The following is a 19,935-nucleotide window of genomic DNA, read 5'->3' on the forward strand; positions in this document are numbered from 1 at the left end:
CAGGAATGCTCATTGCAAAACTGATATTGGCGAGGTGGGGAGGGGAGGGGATCCGAAGAGTGCTTACTGTTCCCCCATGATGTTTTCGTGTTTGGTATGGTTGCTCATAGGATGGTTTGTTGTGTATCTGATTAGTAGGCCCTTATGGCCTGGGGTGGAGCTGATGCTCTTCCCCCCAGATCACAACCAGAAGGGAGGGTGGGGAAAGGGAGGGGGGAGAGGGGAGGTTAGAGGGAGGGTTGAAGGGGAAAACAGTGTAAAATGCTCTGGAACTGCTAGTGGCATATTTGCAAACAGATCTCGGTTGTACGTTTTCTATAGTAAAATTCTCCAATACAGAAGTGGTACAAACAATACCAAAATGCATATATTGGTAATATTATGCTTTTCTTGGGTATACAGAGTAAAGAGGAAAAAAGGAAGCAAGGGAAAGTTGGGAAAGATATCGGACAGCATATTGTTACAATTATTTATTTTAAAACGTGTTATACGTAAAGTCAGTGTTGTATAAGGTTCAACATTTGGAGTTAAGAAAGTTTTCCAATCATATAGGGAAGTCATTAGTAAAAGAGGGTTATGGAATGAACTTCACTATGAAGCCAGATTTATCCACATCAAACACTGTGGAATTACGGATAAAGAGAAACAAACCTCACCGTCCATTTTACTATAAATTAAGTCAAACACAGTATGAACAAGCTGTAAATAATCCTTTATTATGGATGACATAAAAGCATTAACTCTTAACTGTCGAGGGTTGAATAACAAAAATAAAGCGAGGAGAATAGCTAAAGACATGCAACAACAAAATATCAATATTTTATTTTTCCAAGAGCTTTTTATAAAAACAGGTGATCAAGTCATGCCTTCAAAGTGGTTTAAATCCCAATACATCGCACATGGAACCTCCAAAGCAAGGGGTTTAGCAATCCTTATTTCAGCCAACACCAACTTCAAGCTGGAATCCCTTGAAAAAGATGAAAAAGGCAGGTACATTTTTATTAATGGTGTTATTAAACAACAACCTATTACTCTCGCCTCAATTTACACTCCTAACACTAAGCAATGTAAATTCATAAACGACACGCTGAAAAAGCTAGAAAATTTTCGTACAGGCCCTGTAATATTGGGCGGGGATTTAAACTACCTAATGAACAAAAATTTAGACAAGTCCTATGCACACAAACCAAAGATTTACAACACAAATAACCAACTGAAGGCAATCCTGCAGAAATTTGAATTACATGATATCTGGAGACTCAAGAATGACAACGTTAAAGATTACACTTACTATTCACCTCGCCATAAATCATATTCAAGAATCGATTACATTCTGGTATCGACGCAACTAATTTACCATACAGTATCAGCTGACATTGGAATTAAGAAGTGGTCCGACCATGCCCCTGTGACATGCAAGATCAGACTACAAAATTCTGCGGCCAAGAAAAGAACCTGGAAATTTAACAGAGCCTTGTTGTATGACACTGAAGCTCAACACGCACTGCGACAAGAAATTACAAATTATTTTGAGACTAATACACAACAAGAGACCAACTGTCTCACCGTTTGGGACGCTGGCCTTTTGGGAATCAGGGGACACTGTATTTCCCTTCAAGCGGCCTGTAGAAAAGAAAAGACAAAAATTAAAAAAGAACTCTCAGACAAGATTAAACATCTAGAAGGTTTACACAAACAAACTTGTAATAAAAAACTTTACGGTAGACTATTAGAAGCCAGAAAGCAACTAGAGGCTCTAGAAACAACCGAGATATTTAAAGAAGACTTCAATAGTCGAAAAAGGAATCAAACAAACAACTCTAAACGATTAAAAATATTAGCTTGGAGACTAAAAAAAAAGCAAACAGACCGGTTCATTGGATGTATAAAGGACCAACATAATAGTTTACATTATGACACTAAAAAAATTATTGAGACAATACAAACCTTTTACCAAACTTTATACACCTCACAACAACCAAGTCCTATCCAAATCAAAGAGTACCTAAATTCAGTCACCAACATTCCCATACTAACAGATGAACACTGTCAATTACTAGAAGCCCCATTAACGGCCTCAGAAATCGAAAAAGTAATAAAGAATCTCAAGAACAACAAAGCCCCCGGTCCCGATGGGTTTATCCCTGAATTTTATAAAGTCTTCATGCAACAATTAATTAACCCACTTCTAGAAACCTGCAATTATATTAGAGAGACTGGTAAGATGCCCTTTTCTTGGCAGGCTGCCAACGTTATATTAATACCAAAAAAAGATAAGGACATAACGGAACCCAAATCGTATCGACCGATTTCGTTGTTAAACGTCGATTATAAAATATTTACAGCCGTAATTGCATCCCGTTTACAACTTATCATTGCGAACTACATCAATAAGGATCAATCAGGATTTATCCCAGCACGTGACATCACAGATAATATAAGGAAAACAATTGATATTATCCAATATTGCAAACAAAACTCACCACAAAGCGCGCTGCTGATGGCAATCGATATTGAGAAAGCATTTGATTCTCTAGAAATCCAATTTCTAAAAGCTTTAATTGAAATAATGAATTTCGGTCCCAAATTCCAAAACACCATTCAAGCAATCTATGAAAACCCCAAGGCTCGACTATTAATTAATGGAGATCACTCGGAAGAGATAACCCTGTATAGAGGTACGAGACAGGGATGTCCCCTGTCTCCTATACTATTTGTCCTAGCACTGGAAACTTTAGCATGTGAACTGAGGGCAAACGAAAAATTTGAAGGCATCCAAATCGCAGGACATCATCATAAGTTAAGCTTATTTGCGGATGACGTAATCTTATTTGTTAGAAATCCCACAGTATCACTCAGCGCTATTCAAAAATCTCTACACGTTTTTGCATCGGTTACAGGATTGAAGGTCAACCAAAGCAAGACTACGATTTATCCAATTATATTAACGTCGGTTGAAAAAAACAGGATCAAAACAACCTATAACTTTCAATGGACACAGAATAATCTTCAATACTTAGGAATTAAAATTCCATTGGACCTTTCAAAAATCATTGAGATGAATCATATGGAAACACATAAAGAAGTAAGACGCACTTTGAGGTCTTGGAACGCTAAAACGATGTCGTGGCTGGATAGAATTTCGATTGCAAGATCTTTCATTCTACCCAAGTACCTGTATCTTTTTAGAACGCTGCCAATTCAACTTCCGATTACACTGGTAAAAAAATGGCAAAAAGAGCTCAACCAGTTCATATGGAACAGAAAACCAGCGCGGATAGCATTTCAAACCATGAAAACTCTGAGAAGAGAGGGCGGGCTAGCAACTCCCGACCTAGAGACCTACAGAAAAGCAGCAATACTAGCTGCCGCAATACGTCAATATCACGACAATGATGAGCTTGATTGGAAAAATATTGAAGAATCAAATCTCGCGAGAATGACATTCCAAGAACTACTATGGCACAAAACATACAAAGAAATAGACAGTCAAATTAAGAACTTATTTCTGACAGCGACCATTAAAACATGGTATGACATCAAGCCTAAACTACTAAACAAATGCTCAAGAATCAGCACTTTTACAAGACAAAAATGGTTCAAACCTGCAGAAAAACCACACTCATACGAAACGTGGAGAACAAACAAAATGAACAGAATACAAGATGTGATGCAGAGAGGCAAAATGATGCTGAAGAAAGATCTGGAACTGAAACATCAAATAACAATCAACTGGTTCGAGTATCTGCAAGTTCAAAATTTAATCTGCTCGACAGGATTTCAAGCAGCAAGCAAAATGCAACCCACTGAGCTAGAGAGACTACTGGAAAAACCACCGCTAAAAAAAGGCCTTATAGCAAAGATCTATAAACACATTTTGTCAAGCCAGAAAACCAAAACACATAAATATCAAAACGCTTGGAACGCTGATCTCAAAATACAGTTAACAGATGACCAATGGGAAGAAGTATGGAGAGTTCAACCGAAAATTTCAAAAACAATAAGTGTTCAAGAAACCAATCTAAAAATACTTACCCGGTGGTACCTGACACCAGCGAAACTGACACACATATTCCCATCTGTATCTCCATATTGCTGGAAAAAATGCGGAGAGAAAGCCAACTTCTACCACAACTGGTGGGATTGTATAGAAATACAAAAGTTCTGGTCTAAAATACTGACTCGAATTAACAGTCTTGCAAACACTGACTTACCGCTTTCACCCGAACTAATGCTCCTCCATCTCTGGCCGCAAATCCGTCCTCCTGAAAGAACAAAACAATTAGTGAACTTATTAATCATAGCTGCCAAAATGACAATAGCAAAAAACTGGAAAAATGAAAATCCACCGACACTGACACAATGGATTAACAAAATTTGGGAATTGTTTATGCTAGAAAACGTCTCCATATACGACAACATTATCCAAAATGACTGTAACTTCCATAACCCTCTCAATATTTGGAACCCTGTATTAGAAAAAATAACATTAGAAGATTATAAATGGGAAAGCATAGCGAAGGCTAAATATAAAATTATGTTATTTAATTAATTTGCAGTAGAAGGTGAGGTATGGTTTACATAGTTTATACAGTTTATATGAGGGTTATTATGTCTGACTTCCAATGTACCCCTTGTTTGACAGTTGTATTGATAATAGTAAAATAGTTGACCAAGGGTTTAGTTAGGCCCTACGCTGACTTTGTTTGTTACCTGCATTTTACACCAGAGCATGTTGTGTATATTATGGTATTGTTATAGTACTTAATATAACAATAAAATTTTGTTGAAAAAAAAAAAAAAGCCAGGGCTATTTTTGGGCAGGAACGCACAGGAACGGAGTTCCGGTTGGCTTCAGAGTTGGCCATGCCCACTACAGCCAAAACCTCTGCGTGCGTGGCTACAGAGGGAAGGCCTGGAGAGTGACACCCCCCCCCCTGGAAGGATCGGGGAGGCATTTAAATGCCTCCCCATGCCTTCCCTGGCACTCGGGCAAGCCAAGTTTAAACTGCCTTCCCTTCAAGGGGGGTCTTCCCCGGGCTCCCCATAGCTGGAGGGCGCCTGGGCAAGCCAAGGAAAGGCAGTTTAAACTGCCTTCCCTTCCCTCCAAGGGCCAGCTTGCCTGGGCTTCCCGCAGCCACAGGGTGCCCAGGCAAGCCAAGGGAAGGCATGGGGTGTGGCCTAATATGCTAATGAGTTTCTGCTGTTGGGTGTGACCTATTATGCTAATGAGTTCCTGCTGGGCTTTTTCTACAAAAAAACCCTGATTATTGCACTATAGTGAAATAGCAAATACTACTTTAAAAGTCCAAAAATCCCTCTGGTGGCACACTGGGGGGAAATACAGTGGAAATGATAGCTGACAGAGGAGAGTGCGCAGAAAACTCCTGTTAGGAGACTCCATTGCAGTGCAGGTGCCTCTGCCTTTTCAGTGACAATGACAGAAGAATAGAGAGTTCTTGCTGTACAGATGAGGTCTCAATACAGGCATAATCTAGCCAACATTAAGCAGTGTTAATCTCATTGATTTCTATGGGAGAGCACATGTTTAATTGAATGAGTCTTAAAAATGTCTATTTTTGGCTAGATCATGCCCACTGTTTCTTATTCCATCTTGATTTACATTAATTGTTAGCAGACTGTCAGGATTGTAGTGATACTGTGAAACGCTGCACCATGTCCTGTCATTCTTATTGCTTCTCCTACTGACTTGTGAAGGCAATAATGTCATGAGGACATTGCTTCCAGTGGTTAGGAGTACTCCTTTGCTTGAAGCCTGGTGTATCTGCTCTCTATTTGTACCATTCCTGGAAGTGGTATAGCCTTGTTTTCTTGTCCTCCATTTGTGTATAACTCTTGTGACAGTTATGTTTTTCATAGATCAATGCTACCTTTATTTTACAATAATTTTAACAATGGAACTTTTAGATTTGTTTTTTAAAAGTGCAGAGGCTGTTATAGTGTGAACATTAATAACATTTGAACAACTGTCCCAGCCTTGGGACACCCGAGCCCTGCCTGGCTGGTACACTGCCTGGTGAACCACCCCTCAGGGTGCAGCACCCCATTCCTGCACTCACTTGGAGCCCCTTAAACCTATTCTTCACCTCCACTCTATATTCATAAAAGATGTGATCTAGGTCAAACCTTAATGGCCTAGTGGTTTTCCTGAATTTTGCAATGAGTAGCTCATGATTTGAACCACTGTCAGCTCCAGGTCTTTTTTTTTACTTCACGTTCCTGGGATCCCAGATCACCACAGACTGTGACAGCAGCCATGAAATTAAAAGATGCCTGCTCCTTGGGAGGAAAACGATGGCGAACCTAAACAGCATGATAAAAAGTAGGGACATCACCCTGCCAACAAAAGTCCACATGGTCAAAGCAATGGTATTCCCAGTAGTCATGTATGGCTGCGAGAGTTGGACTATAAGGAAGGCCGAGTGCCGAAGAATAGATTCTTTTGAACTATGGTGCTGGAGAAGACTCTTGAGAGTCCCTTGGACTGCAAGAAGATCAAATCAGTCAATCCTAAAAGAAATCAAACCTGACTGTTCCCTGGAAGGCCAGATAATGAAACTGAAGCTCAAATACTTTGGCCACCAAATGAGAAGGGAGCACTCCCTGGAGAAGACCCTGATGCTGGGAAAGATTGAAGGTCAAAGAAGACGGGGACGGCAAAGGATGAGATGGTTAGACAGTGTCATAGATGCAACGAACATGAAATTGAGCCAACTTCAGAGGACGGCGGAAGACAGGAAGGCCTGGTGGGATCTGGTCCATGGGGTCGCGAAGAGTCGGACTTGACTGTGCAACTGAACAACAACAAAAAGCTAAATTTATTGTATCAGTTTAACATCTGATATTTTCTCTTGGGGATTATGTCCTCCTGCAGGACTGGATTAAAAAACCTAATATACATTTTGTATTTCCTATGATTTCTCGCACCAGCATGCTGCAAAAACACTATTGGACTTGTTCAGCTTCACTGCTCCCAGTGCCCTGTATGTATAAGAGCTCAGGTTATCAACAGGCTGAGAGAAGACTGCCCTGTCTCTTGAATAGAGGCTTATTGTATGGAAATGGGCAACTGAAGCCATGCCATGGCATGGGGGGGTAAACAATATCACCTGGTACATAATGTCCCATTTAGCTTTCATTAAAGGGACAGGACACTTTTGCTCCAGGCAGTTGGCAAACCTAATAAATAGGGTTGCCAGCTTTAGGTTGAGAAATACTTGGAGATTTGGGAGGTAGAGCCTGAGAAAGGCATGGTTTGTGGAGGGGAGGGAAGAAGAAGAAGAGGAGGAGGAAGAGATTAGATTTATACCCTACACTTCACTACCTGAAGGTGTCTCAGAGCGGCTTACAATCTCTTTTCCCTTCCCCTCCCCACAACAGACACAAAGTGATGCAGATGGGGCTGAGAGAGCTCTTTTGAGAACTGCTTCTGAGAAAACAGCTCTGAAAGAACTTATAACTGACCCAAAGTAACACCAGCAGCTGCATGTGGAGGAGTGGAGAATCAAACCCGGTTCTCCCAGATTAGAGTCCGCACTCCTAACCACTACACCAAACTGGTCTCAATGGGGTATAATATCATAGAGTCTACTTTCCAAAGTGGCCATTATCTCCAAATGAACTGATCGCTGTCACCTGGAGATCAGTTGTATCCCCAAGAGATCTCTAGCCATCACTTGGGGATTGGCAATCCTACTAGTAGGAGGAGTGGAGTAGGGTTAGAAATTCAGTTTTTCTGTTTCAAAGTTCTCAGTGTTTTTTTCTGTAACTTGCTGAAGAGCTCTGTTAAATGGCAAATGAATGCTCATTGATATAAGGTGATCAATGCAAGGAGTCTGTACTATTAGACTTCAAGAAAATAGCAGCAATACTCAAGCACTCTAATCCTATTTATTTATTTATTTATTTCGGCTTCTACCCCGCTCTAACCCCCCAAGGGGTCTCTGAGCGGCTTACAGTTACTCTATTATCCCTAACTATGGCCACAACTTAATTGGGGTGGGGACTGCCCTACCGGCACCCTGTAGATGGAGCTATTGTTCTTCTTACTCATGATTCGGCCCCTCAGGCCATTTCTGGCACGGCTCCCTCCGGCTCTTCCTCCTGCGACCCTCGGCGTCGGCTGTGGTTGGTAGATCTATTCGGTGCCTGGTTCACATTGGCGCAGCTTCGACTCTGTCCGTCAAGTCTCTGCCCACGCCTGCGCCTCAAACTCTCCCTGCGTTTCCTGGCTCCGCCCTCTGCTGACGTCTGGATTGCTGCCAATGTTGCGCCCGATCGCCATCTTACCGCCTGCCGCCGATGCCGTCGTTGTTCTCCGTCTCGCCTCGCCGCCAACGCTCCACCAGCCCCCCTTGAAGGGGAAGGGTGCTCCCTGCCATCTAAGGCAGGTACCCAATTTATCTACACGTGTCTTGATGATATTATTGCTTTTGAACTGCTGGGTGGGCGGGAGCTGGGACTAGGGCCAGGTGCTCACTCTGACCGCGGTGGATTTGAACAGCTGTAGCAGGTGTTCGCAGATGTTACCAGCAGGCAGTTTAACCTCTCCTAGAGGAATGCATTGTTGCAAAGTGCCTGCAGAACAAAACTGGGGCAGTCATAGCGGCACCCACAGGAAGAAAATGGAACAGACATTTCCTGTTTGTGTGTTATCAGTTCACCACCACATCGAAAGTTGCATCCATTGTGCCATGGTGACATAATAGCATCATGTGATGCAAATGTGCATTTGGTAGAAGCAGCCAGCTTTTTTCCCAGTCTTGCCCAACTCCCTTCCTTGCTACAACCCTGCCGTACATGGCTTTGGTCCGTGCAGGTTTGATGACCCCTCCTCCCATTTTCACCTGCAGAAAAATCATTTTATCTTTTCAGCAAGTAAAGTAAGCAATTTGAAAATATTTCCATCAGATACGTGTAAATTATGGAAGATGTGGCAAAACTAGGTTGCTAGTTCCGGATTGGAAAATACCTGGAGATTTTGGGGGTGAAGCCTGAGGAGGGCAGGATTTGGGATGGGGAGGGACTTCAATGAGGTATAATGGGGTCTACCACAAGGACTTTCAATTAGATATGTGTTGTGTGAGTTCCTTGTTAGGAACTTAATTGCTAGGCTTGCCAAGTCCCCCCGGGGGGCGGGGAAACCTCCACCCCAGAGGCCCATTCCCCACCGCTGGTGGATCAGGCCCCAGGGGGAACCCCACCCTCAAAGTACGTGACGTGCACGTCACCCGGATGTGGCGCGACCATGCCGGGCATGCTGCGGGTGGGGCCATGGTCATCAGAGGGAAAACTCTATGTTTTTCCCTCGGATGGTCGTGGCCCCGCCCCCAGCGTGCCCTGCGTGGTCGCGTCACTTCCGGGTGATGGGGTTGCGGCGCGCGTGCGCTCCAGGAACAAGCCGGGAGCCCCCTGCTCCAGTAAGACTTGGCAACCCTAGTGGGTGCCCTGATTTGGAGCAAGACCATGGCATATGGGGAGATAGTTATTATGCCTCTCTTCCATACTGTTTTCCCAGCCTGAAATAGTCCCAGAGGTGCTGTTTATCCCTTTGGGGGCTCCATGTGTACTAATGGAGTACAAGCAGATTTCTCCAACTGGGCAAATAGTTCCCCCTTCCCCCCGGGGCTGTTTCAGATCAGCAAAATAGTGCTGGTGGGGCTTAAACACCTTTTCTCATGTCATGATCAAAATCTTAATTGGGCCTCCACAATATGGCAGTTGAGTTCCCGGTAGGGAACTTGCAGCACAAATCTGATTGAAAGTCCTTGTTGTAGATTCAGGCACAACACAACAAACCTTTAGCATGTAGTTAGGTCATCATTGAACACTATCGCAGGAACTAATAACATCAGATAAAACATTTTGGGCTTATTCACTACTATGATACATGCTGTCATGTTAAATAAAAATGTCCCCCAGCTTTACATAGGATAAATATGCTAGTCACTGTGAAAAGAATAAATGGACACCAGTCTGCCTTTAAAACTGGCAGTATTCAGAAACCAATGGGAAAACACTTTACTTTTCCAAGACACTGTGTTGCTGATATAAAAGAACATTAAAGGGAGGCTCCAGCACAAAACTGCTAACTAGAATTCATCAAGAAGTCTGACAGCATTATTGTGATAAAGAAATACAGGATGCCCTATTCAACACACAGAAGGCCTCAGCCCCAGAGAAGTCACACACTCTGGTGGGAACCAAGGTATGAAATCTTCTTGTTCCCCCATTTGTGAGGACAAATGGGAAGGACAGCAGTAACCATTTGCCTACTTGCCAAGAAGAGACAGGATAGATCTGTGGTGTATTCAATGTGCCAATGTATGTATGTAAACGCAGTGATTGAAACACCATGTGAAGCTTCGTCCTGGGCTAGGATCCTAATCCCTCAATTACTGTTGGGAGCCCAGGATGAGACCACCAATCACCAACATCTAGTTCCATGAGAGGGAAAACTTGTGATTGGCCCTTATCCGTACAACCTCATAGGTTGGTATTGTAAAATAGGGCGTGGCTATATTAGCCGGGAGAGTTTAAAAGAAGAACAGCTTCAATGCTAAAGCTGTTCTGGCTATTCATGTTGATCTGTTTGGAGTTGAGTTACGAGTTGCTGAATAAAGCTGATCTTTTGCTGAATCACTCTCTGACTCGTTTGTTAAGTAGCCGACTTAACAGATCACTTTTGATATCCTGAGTTGAGGCCACAAAAAACAAGGATGTGCAACATGTTATGATTGAGTAAAGGCAGAATAGTGAGAACTGATGAGGTCTCAGCCTCAGGATAGGCCAAGTAGCATTTCTCCCAGCTGGGTGGCAAAAGAGTTAAAAGGTTATCACACTCTGTGTAAGGAGTGCAAGCCAAGAATCAGGGAATGGGGAGAAAATGAGTGAAGTCTGCATCAACCATCCTCCGTTTCAAAGTTCCAGTTTTTCTTGTGTCCATTCCCCTGAAAGGAATGTCAAGGTAAAACCCGTGACTTATGGAATTTAACTAGTTTCTGTTTTGATTCTCTTCTTAATTTTTGCCAGACTTGTGCTATTGTTCTGGTATCTAATTCTATGCATTAGTGCTCCTAGTTAATAGCGATATATGTTAATTCAATGAAGATCTTTTTTATTTTTAAAGGTCTCAGACTGTGACCAAAAGTCTTACCCACGTCTCTTAACAATTTATCCATGCATAGACCAATCACTTGACCAGGCTGGAGAGTTAGCAGGCAGGAGAGGGGGCGGTGAGTAACCCAATTTCAGTGAGTAACCCAATTTCAGTGAGTCAGACAACTGAGACACCAAGGGGGCAGCTTGAGTGGTGGCAGAACTCCACCTAAGTGATAGGAGGAGGCTAGGGTTTCTCTGTTCATTGTTTTTATTTACAAAAATTATACCCTGCCTTTCTCATCAGGGCACCATGACACCTAACAGTTTAAAAACACACATGGTAAAAAAATGTATCTTAAAAACATTAAAACCCAACAAAAACATAGCATTAAACCAAGCTAAAGTATATGTACAAAAACACACAATCCACAATTAAAACATAGGCCATGAACATGGGATCACTGAGGTAACACCAGACAAAACAAGGACTTCACCCCCCCCCATACACACATACCCCTTAGTAGGTATTCTTTTGTTTAGCAAAATTTGACAGATTGCATTACCACTAATCATTGCTACTGTGAAAGGTCTGCACTTTATTCAGTTGCATTTGAAATTAACACAGTTATGTCACACCGATCCATGCCCCTTTGACACCTCTTACAACTTTTTTCTTTATAACACACATATTTCTTTAAAATATCATTACTGATATTGCTAGTGATATACATTTTCCTTCTAAGTGAAATACAACTTTGTAACTCGTTACTGCAAGGCTTCTGTTCAGAACTGAATACAGATTTGGTGTAAATAAAACTTCCATAAATTTAGCTATCATGGTTCAGTGGTAGTAGGGCATCTGCAGGGCTTTTTTTGTAGAAAAAGCCCAGCAGGAACTCATTAGCATATTAGGCCACACCCCTGATAGCACAGTGCTGATAGCACAGTGCATTAGCATATTAGGCCACACCTCCATGTCTTCCCTTGGCTTGCCTGGGCAAGCCAGCCCGTGGACAGGCTGGGGAAGGTATGGGGAGGCATTTAAATGCCTCCCCGATCCTTCCAGGGGGCTCCCTGGCCCGCCCACTTCGGAGTCGCGGGGGGGGTGTCGCTCTCCAGGCCTTCCCTCTGTAGCCACGCACACAGAGGTTTTGACTATAGTGGGTGTGGCCAACTCTGAAACCAGCCGGAACTCCGTTCCTGTGCGTTCCTGCCCAAAAATAGCCCTGGATTTGCATTTTATGTAGAAGGTCCCAAGTTCAATCCCTGGCATGTCCCAGTTAGTAGGTGATCTTGAACAACCTCTTCCTGATACGATGGAGAACTTTTGCCAGTTAGAGTATACCAATGGTCTGACCTGGTATACTGCAGCCTTATATGTTCACATGACTTCACACACACTCTCTTGAGATCTTATTTAAATATCTGAATATTTGATGTTTTAAGTGGTTTTATTGCCTGTATTTTACACTTTAATATTATGATATTCTCCCTTCCTGGAGAATTAAGATGTATGACAGGATTCCATTTCACAACTGGTAGCTAAGGCTTCGACTGTTAAACGGTGATTGCTTTGCTTAATGCTCATACTGATGTCACGAATTAATTGCATTTCTTTGAGCAAAACCACAATTCCTCCATGCCTGACTGAAGTTTTGTATATTCTCCATCTCAAGATCTACCAGCTGGTGATTGTTTTGTCCCAAATCCAGTTCAGAGAATGACATGTTCACTTTTATGATAGGATATAGGTGGGAGTAGGATGGTAATTTGTATTTGGCTTATATTAACTAAAGATGCCTGGAGACAAAATAAAATCTATTAGCTGGCATTTTGAGAGCTGTGGCCAATTTATTTCTTGTCGCAAAGATGTGACTGCTTTTACTGAATCCATTTCTTCTGGCTCAACATAAGGCATACCAAATGTTTCTTCCTTATTTTATTATTTTGTGATGTTTAATGTCACAAGTCATAGTCCAGCAAACACATCTCTAGATGAAGTTACAAATTCATGCTTCGTTCTTTATGCTCCAGGTTGTTGGGTTTTTTTGCTTTTTTTAAATACCTTCTAACTTCTGGTTTCCCAATACAGAATTAAAATGTATGGGTTGCAGTAGAATCCTGGTGAAAATGGCTGGGTTCATACACGCTCATTTGAATCGAAAACTAAGAACTGTCTGAATTAAAAGTTGCTATGGTTACAGAGAGGATTAGCAAGTGGGGGGAGCTTTCATTGGTCTGCAACTAGCACAAGTTGCTTGTTTGAATAGCATTAATATGTTGTCCCCTGCTGTTTTATATGCCAAGACCATCTGGCATAGGCAGTATTTGAAGGTACAGCTCTGTTACAGAAAAGATCTGGCAGCTTATTTTTATTTCTTGTAAATGGCTCTTATGAAGTAAGTGGATTTTAAAGAGGATGGTGGTAACATTAAAAGAGTCAAAGTTATATATGACTGTGAACAAAGCACCAGCTATTAGCACTGGCAGCTTCAATAGTTTAGGATTCAACTGGTGCATGTTTCAATATGTTTGCTGGCTATTATAAGCTGGGCTTGAGGCAGCTCTTTCTCAAAACAGTGATTTCTTTTATTCAGTTCAGAACACAATAACCAACCCAGCAACGCACCCCACTAATATACAGTCATGAGCAGTCAAAACCACGCCTCCTAAAACAGTAATAACCGATCATAATAAACACTACAGAATATCTTATTTGCATTTTCTGCTTCACTTTAGTCTTCCCTGATTGGTCTGCCAACTTCGGCAGCCAATCAGGGCAGGTGCTTATATAATCCTAGCAAGCAATGGTATTCAACACAAGGCGCAGGCATTAGCTGCGTTCAATACAAATACCTCTTCATATTGAGAAACAATAATTTCCTCCAAAACTATGTCATCTCCTGATTGGTCTGCTACACTCTAACAGCTAACCAAAAGGAAGATCTCAGGATCCTCACAGACTATGAAGCTTGGCACGAAGCTCAGGCACAGTAACAACACATAACACTGACCATATCTTCTTGTGTTTTAAAATGGCTATGCATAACAGGAAATATTTTAAAAGACGGGGTTGGATCAAAACAGGTTGGCCACCAAAAAAATCTGTACTGGGAATTATGAGACCTTCATGGACCAAAACTCTCTGGAGCAGGGGCTGTAGGGAGGAAGGGGGGAGAGCCAGCTGGATCCAACCGGTGGATTCCATATGCAAGCAAGCTTTCTGGATCCAGTCAGTGGATTCCAAATACATGTAATCTATTGACAATTACAGAGAAGTTTTTGTCTTCACTCCTCCCTTTAAACTCTAGAATGAGGTCCCAGTCACACGGGGCTCACATGTCCCATCGAGGTCCCGTGGTTAGGGGGTTAGGTGCTGATCACACGGCTATCCAACGTCGCGGCAAAGAAGCGGCGCAGCGCAATCACAGCAGCAATCACTAGGCAAACGGGTGTTTGTTTTACATGGCAAACGGGTGTTTGTTTTACCGCAGTTTGTGCGCATGCGCCATTGGGCGCTTTTGCGCATCCTGCGGAGACTTGGGGGGGGGACCCTTGTTTGCGAAGGAACATTGGCGGGCGCCGGATGCCACGGGAGTCCACCGGAAACACGATCAGACGCCTGCCCTTGCCCAGTGGTGTCCGGAAATCAGTACATCTTCGGCAGGGCGCCACGGGATAGCCACGGGAGCACTACGCTTCCCAGATGTTTCGGTATGATCGCACCCGGAAAATCCATCTATCATCCGTATCTTTAACGCGGCAAAATGCTCCATGTGACCGGGGCCTGAGTTGTTATTCTCTTAAGAGTTTATTTATATGGACCATATTGTTGTTCAGTTCTGATTTACATCAGATGGTTTTAAATTTTCATTGATTCCCTGCCCCCATTATTTCTAAGAATGTAGAACTAGGTGAATAGTTCCAGTAATATCAATTTTTAAACAAAAACAGATCCCATCAGATTAGTCTTAAGAAATGTGCTTTTAGGGCCAAGCATGTGATAGATACAAAATTTTAAGTGATTTCATGAGGTTACCAGAAGTGTAAGATAACAGCAATTTCAGTATTCTGCACTGAGTCTGTGCCAATTCAAATTGAAATCTTGATGAGGGCAGGATGAGGGAACTATTACATAATGCTGCTGGAATATTTATATTATGTTGTTTAAAAGAGTTATGTTAATTATTAATATAATTTACATTATGCTAAAATTATGTTTTGCACTTATCCAGGATTCTTTCATTGCTTTGCAAAACATGAACCACTTGTTTGCTAGCTCAGTAGTGCAGTTGCTTAATGTAAAAAGGTAAAGGTTCCCTTGCTCGAAAGCCAGTCAAATCCGACTCTAGGGTTGCGGTGCTCATCTCCGTTTCAAAGCCGAAGAGCCAGCGTTGTCCGAAGACGTTTCCGTGGTCATGTGGCCGGCATGACTAAGCACCAAGGCGCACGGAACGCTGTTACCTTCCCACCAAAGTGGTACCTATTTATCTACTTGCAATTTCTTGCTTTCGAAGCTGTCTTATCTGATTCTCTAATCCATAGATTTCTGAGCCTTTCTATTAGTGCTTGGCCTCTCGTGCCACCATTTATTTAATTTATTTAATCAACTTTTTAAAAATAGTGTTTCAGTTTTTAAATTCTTTGTGCAGTAGCATATGGGTTGAGCTCAGTCCTTTCCATTGATTAAAAAAACAACCTCCTCCTCCACACCTAGTTGGCAGGAAAGTTCAGAGGAAAATAAATTAGCAGTTGAAGGTAAAGGAGATACTTATTCTGGTTTCTTTGCTTGCCTCCATGAACTAGCTGTGCAATAAACAGTTACAATTTTTGATACCATAGTCTACCAAATATCAATAATGCAGAGATTTGTAGATGACTTTAGTGGGCAATTGCTTTGCCTTGCCCCAGGCTTCAGCTTTTTAACAATTGTAAGCAAGCATAATGCAAAAAAACCAAACCAAACAAAACATGCTGCTACTTTAAACTCAGGCTGATTGGAGGGTAGATTTCCCTGAGACAGTTCTCTGGAAAACATGGCTGCCTTGATGCTATTGAGACTGGGGGGGAGGAGGGAAAAGTAGCAGCCACATAGGAATTAGAAATTTGGCAAGGGATTTCTTATTGCTTTACTTAATGCTGAGAATAGTTTCACTAGTTGTCATCTTGCTAAAGGCAGAGGAACCCTGCTGCGGGAGGGGGTTATGAACCAATTCCTGTGTTATAATTTCAATAAAAGTGCGGGCCCCAAAACTATATGTGTGTGTGTGTGTGTAGTGAATATTTTGTGTGCATGTGTGTGCGCATGCGCCTAGAAGACCCCTAGTGGGGCTTGGATATTTCAGAGAAGTGGCTTGCTATTGCCTGCCTTTGCGTCCCGGCCCTGGTATTCCTTGGAGGCCTCCCATCCAAATATTTACCAAAGTCAGCCCTGCTTAGCTTCTGAAATCTGATGAGATCAGGCTTGCCTGGGCTATCCCTGTCAGGGTAGCCCCAAAACAATATTGACATTGATGAGGATATTGTGATGTAGATGAACTGTCTGAGTTAACCATAGCCACCATCCTTTGGACCATGTAAAGATTCCGAAGAGTGTTCTGAAGCTAGGGTTGCCAGTTCTGGACTGGGAAATTCCTGGAGATTTTGAGGTAGGGTTTGAGGAGGGATCTCCACAGGCTTCAGTGCCATAGAGTCCACCCTCCGAAGCAGCCATTTTCTCCTGGAGAACAGATCTCTGTAGTCTGGAGATCAGTTGCAATACTAGGAGACCTTCAGGCCCCACCTGGAGGTTGGTAATCCTTAAGGAGCTCCATGTACAATGTATTACAGCATTCAAACCTGGATGACCTGAATCATGGATAGCTGTGGCAAGATCTTCAATGGTGTTTTTTTTTTAATCTCTAAAAGAAGGAGAGGGTGAGGCTCACTCACTTTTTTTGTATTTTATTGTGTTAGGTTGTTTAGCTGGCAGTTCAATTCACAAGCCAAGGATCTGTAATAACTGGAGGAAGAGAGGCAGAACGGCATAGTAAAAGGAAACTTGTTATTTGATTATGCTTCATAATTATATTAATTTGGCAACAAGCCAATTGTGAACAAACATGTGGACAAGGGGGATCCAATAGATATTGTTTACCTTGACTTCCAGAAAGCTTTTGATAAAGTTCCTCATCAAAGGCTCCTAAGCAAGCTCAAAAATCATGGGATAAAAGGACAAGTCCTTTTATGGATCAAAAACTGGCTAATTAATAGAAAACAGAGAGTGAGTATAAATGGGCAGTTCTCCCAGTGGAGGGGTGTAAGCAGTGGGGTACCACAGGGATCAGTACTTGGTCCACTGCTTTTTAACTTGTTCATTAATGATTTGGAGTTGGGAGTAAGCAGTGAAGTGGCTAAATTTGCAGATGATACGAAGTTGTTCAGGGTGGTGAAAACCAGTGAGGATTGTGAGGCACTCCAAAGGGATCTGTCAAAGATGGGCAAGTGGGCGTCAACATGGCAAATGGGGTTCAATGTGGCCAAGTGCAAGGTGATGCACATTGGAGCCAAAAATCCTAACTATAAATACACGTTGATGGGGTCTGAACTGGCAGAGACAGATCAAGAGAGAGATCTTGGAGTTGTAGTAGATAACTCACTGAAAATGTCGAGACAGTGTGTGACTGCAATAAAGAAGGCCAATGCTATGCTCCTCTGCCGATCGGGGCCACACCCCCAACGTGCTCTACGTGGATGTGTCACCTCTGGTGACGCAGCCACGCTCCGCTTCGGGGGGGTTCCCCCCCGGGGCCCGATTCCGCGGCGGCGGAAATTGGGTCTCCAAAGCGGGGGTTTACCCGCCCCCCGCCTCCACCTGGCAGCCCTAATCTCCACAGGCTTCAGTGCCATAGAGTCCACCCTCCAAAGCAGCCATTTTCTCCTGGAGAACAGATATCTGTAGTCTGGAGATCAGTTGTAATACCAGGAGACCTCCAGGCCCCACCAGGAGGTTGGTAATCCTTAAAGAGCTCCATATACAATGTATTACAGCATTCCAACCTGGATGACCTGAATCATGGACAGCTGTGGCAAGATCTTCAATATGTTTTTTTTAAAAAAATCTCTAAAAGAAGGAGAGGGGGAGGCTCACTCACTTTTTTTGTATTTTATTGTGTTAGGTTGTTTAGTTGGCAGTTCAGTTCACAAGCCAAGGATCTGTAATGACTGGAGGAAGAGAGGCAGAGCAGCATATTAAAAGGAAACTTGTTTTTTGATTATGCTTCATAATTATATTAATTTGGCAACAAGCAAGTTGGACCAAATGACCTGGAAAAGAAGAGAAAGAAAAAATGTTTTCCTAGAGCTTTAGGCAGATGCTTTTAATTCAAATCGATTTTAATATTATTTCACTACTATTGTGAATTAAATATCAATCTAATTTGTTTTCTGTTGGTGGCAGCTGCCTTTCAATTTAACTTCTAGAACACTGATGAAAAGGTATATGTAAATTATTTAGTGCAGCTGCTACATATCAACAAGACACTTGAGTGGAGTTTGATTGAACTTTTGTTGTCTTGGCTTCATTGTTGGGTTGATCCAACAAGACTTCAATCAGCAAGACTTCCACTTGATAATAAAACTGACTTTCAAGGTTCCTGCTAGAAAGGCATCGTTCGCACTGAAGGCCTTATAGGGACCATAAAGTAAAGGTAAAGGTTCCCTTGCTCGAAAGCCAGTTGAGTCCGACTCTAGGGTTGCAGTGCTCATCTCCGTTTCAAAGCCGAAGAGCCAGCGCTGTCCGAAGACGTTTCCGTGGTCATGTGGCCGGCATGACTAAACACCAAGGCACACGGAACGCTGTTACCTTCCCACCAAAGTGGTACCTATTTATCTACTTGCAATTTCTTGCTTTTGAACTGCTAGGTTGGCAGGAGCTGGAACTAGAGACGGTAGCTCACTCCGTCATGCGGCAACTCGGGTCTCGAACTGCTGAACTACCGACCTTCCACAGCCTGCAGTTCAGCGTCTTAACCACTTAAGCCACCGCAGCTCCATACTGCGCTGTTAATCATTAAGGAATAAAGCAGTATGCACTTGAGTAGTCTGACATACATATCTCTCTCACCCAAACATAGAGGAAGGCAGCTGTTCAATGGGGAAAAACAAAAACATTCCACTGGCCTAGTGCAAGCAGCCCTCTTGAGTGAACCCTAAATACTTTGGATCCCAGCTGATATGATTATCTTGATCATTAAATTCTGCAATCTGTTAGAATTGACTATAAGTTTGGTTTTATGAGTAGACTGGTACTTTTTATTGCGGTTCTCTATGGCTTCTTTTTATGTTATATTTTGTTTCATAATCAAAAAACCAGCCTCCCACTGCTTTCCTAATATTCCTCCCTTGACTAAAGTTATCCCTCTTTCCTGGATCTCTGCCAGTCTGGCTCTCAACCTGAGCACAGCATGAAGGGTGCCCTTGTAGTCTTGCACTGTGATCCTGCACACACACCACTTAAATTTCAATGCTGTGCAACGAAGCAGCCAGACAGTTGTTTTAATTTATTCCCAAGCCCTGATTTTCAGTGTTTGAAAACATTTCACTTCCCACTGCTGGCTGGCTCTTACTGCTGCATGGGAAAATATCTCCCATTATTTGAAAACAAAGCAAAACAAACGAACAACTGTGATCTGAGTACACAACAAAGCAATCACTTAATTCATTATACTTCTGATTTTGGTCTGTCTGTGCACAATCCATTTGAACTCCACATTGAAAATAATGCAAATAGGCCCTTGAATACACAACTTTCAGGAATGTAGGCAAGTCCCTAAT

General features: G+C 42.5%; 1 protein-coding gene across 1 annotated transcript in view; it reads left to right on the forward strand.

The window, feature by feature from the left end:
- Nucleotides 1–19,935, forward strand: part of CPE (carboxypeptidase E) — a 99,409-nt gene that overhangs the window by 18,668 nt on the left and 60,806 nt on the right. The gene's annotated exons all lie outside the window — the stretch shown is intronic.

Source organism: Gekko japonicus, unplaced genomic scaffold (genome assembly GCF_001447785.1).
Source record: "Gekko japonicus isolate JY-2015 unplaced genomic scaffold, Gekko_japonicus_V1.1 scaffold3669, whole genome shotgun sequence".
In the NCBI taxonomy this organism is placed as follows: Eukaryota; Metazoa; Chordata; class Lepidosauria; order Squamata; family Gekkonidae; genus Gekko; species Gekko japonicus.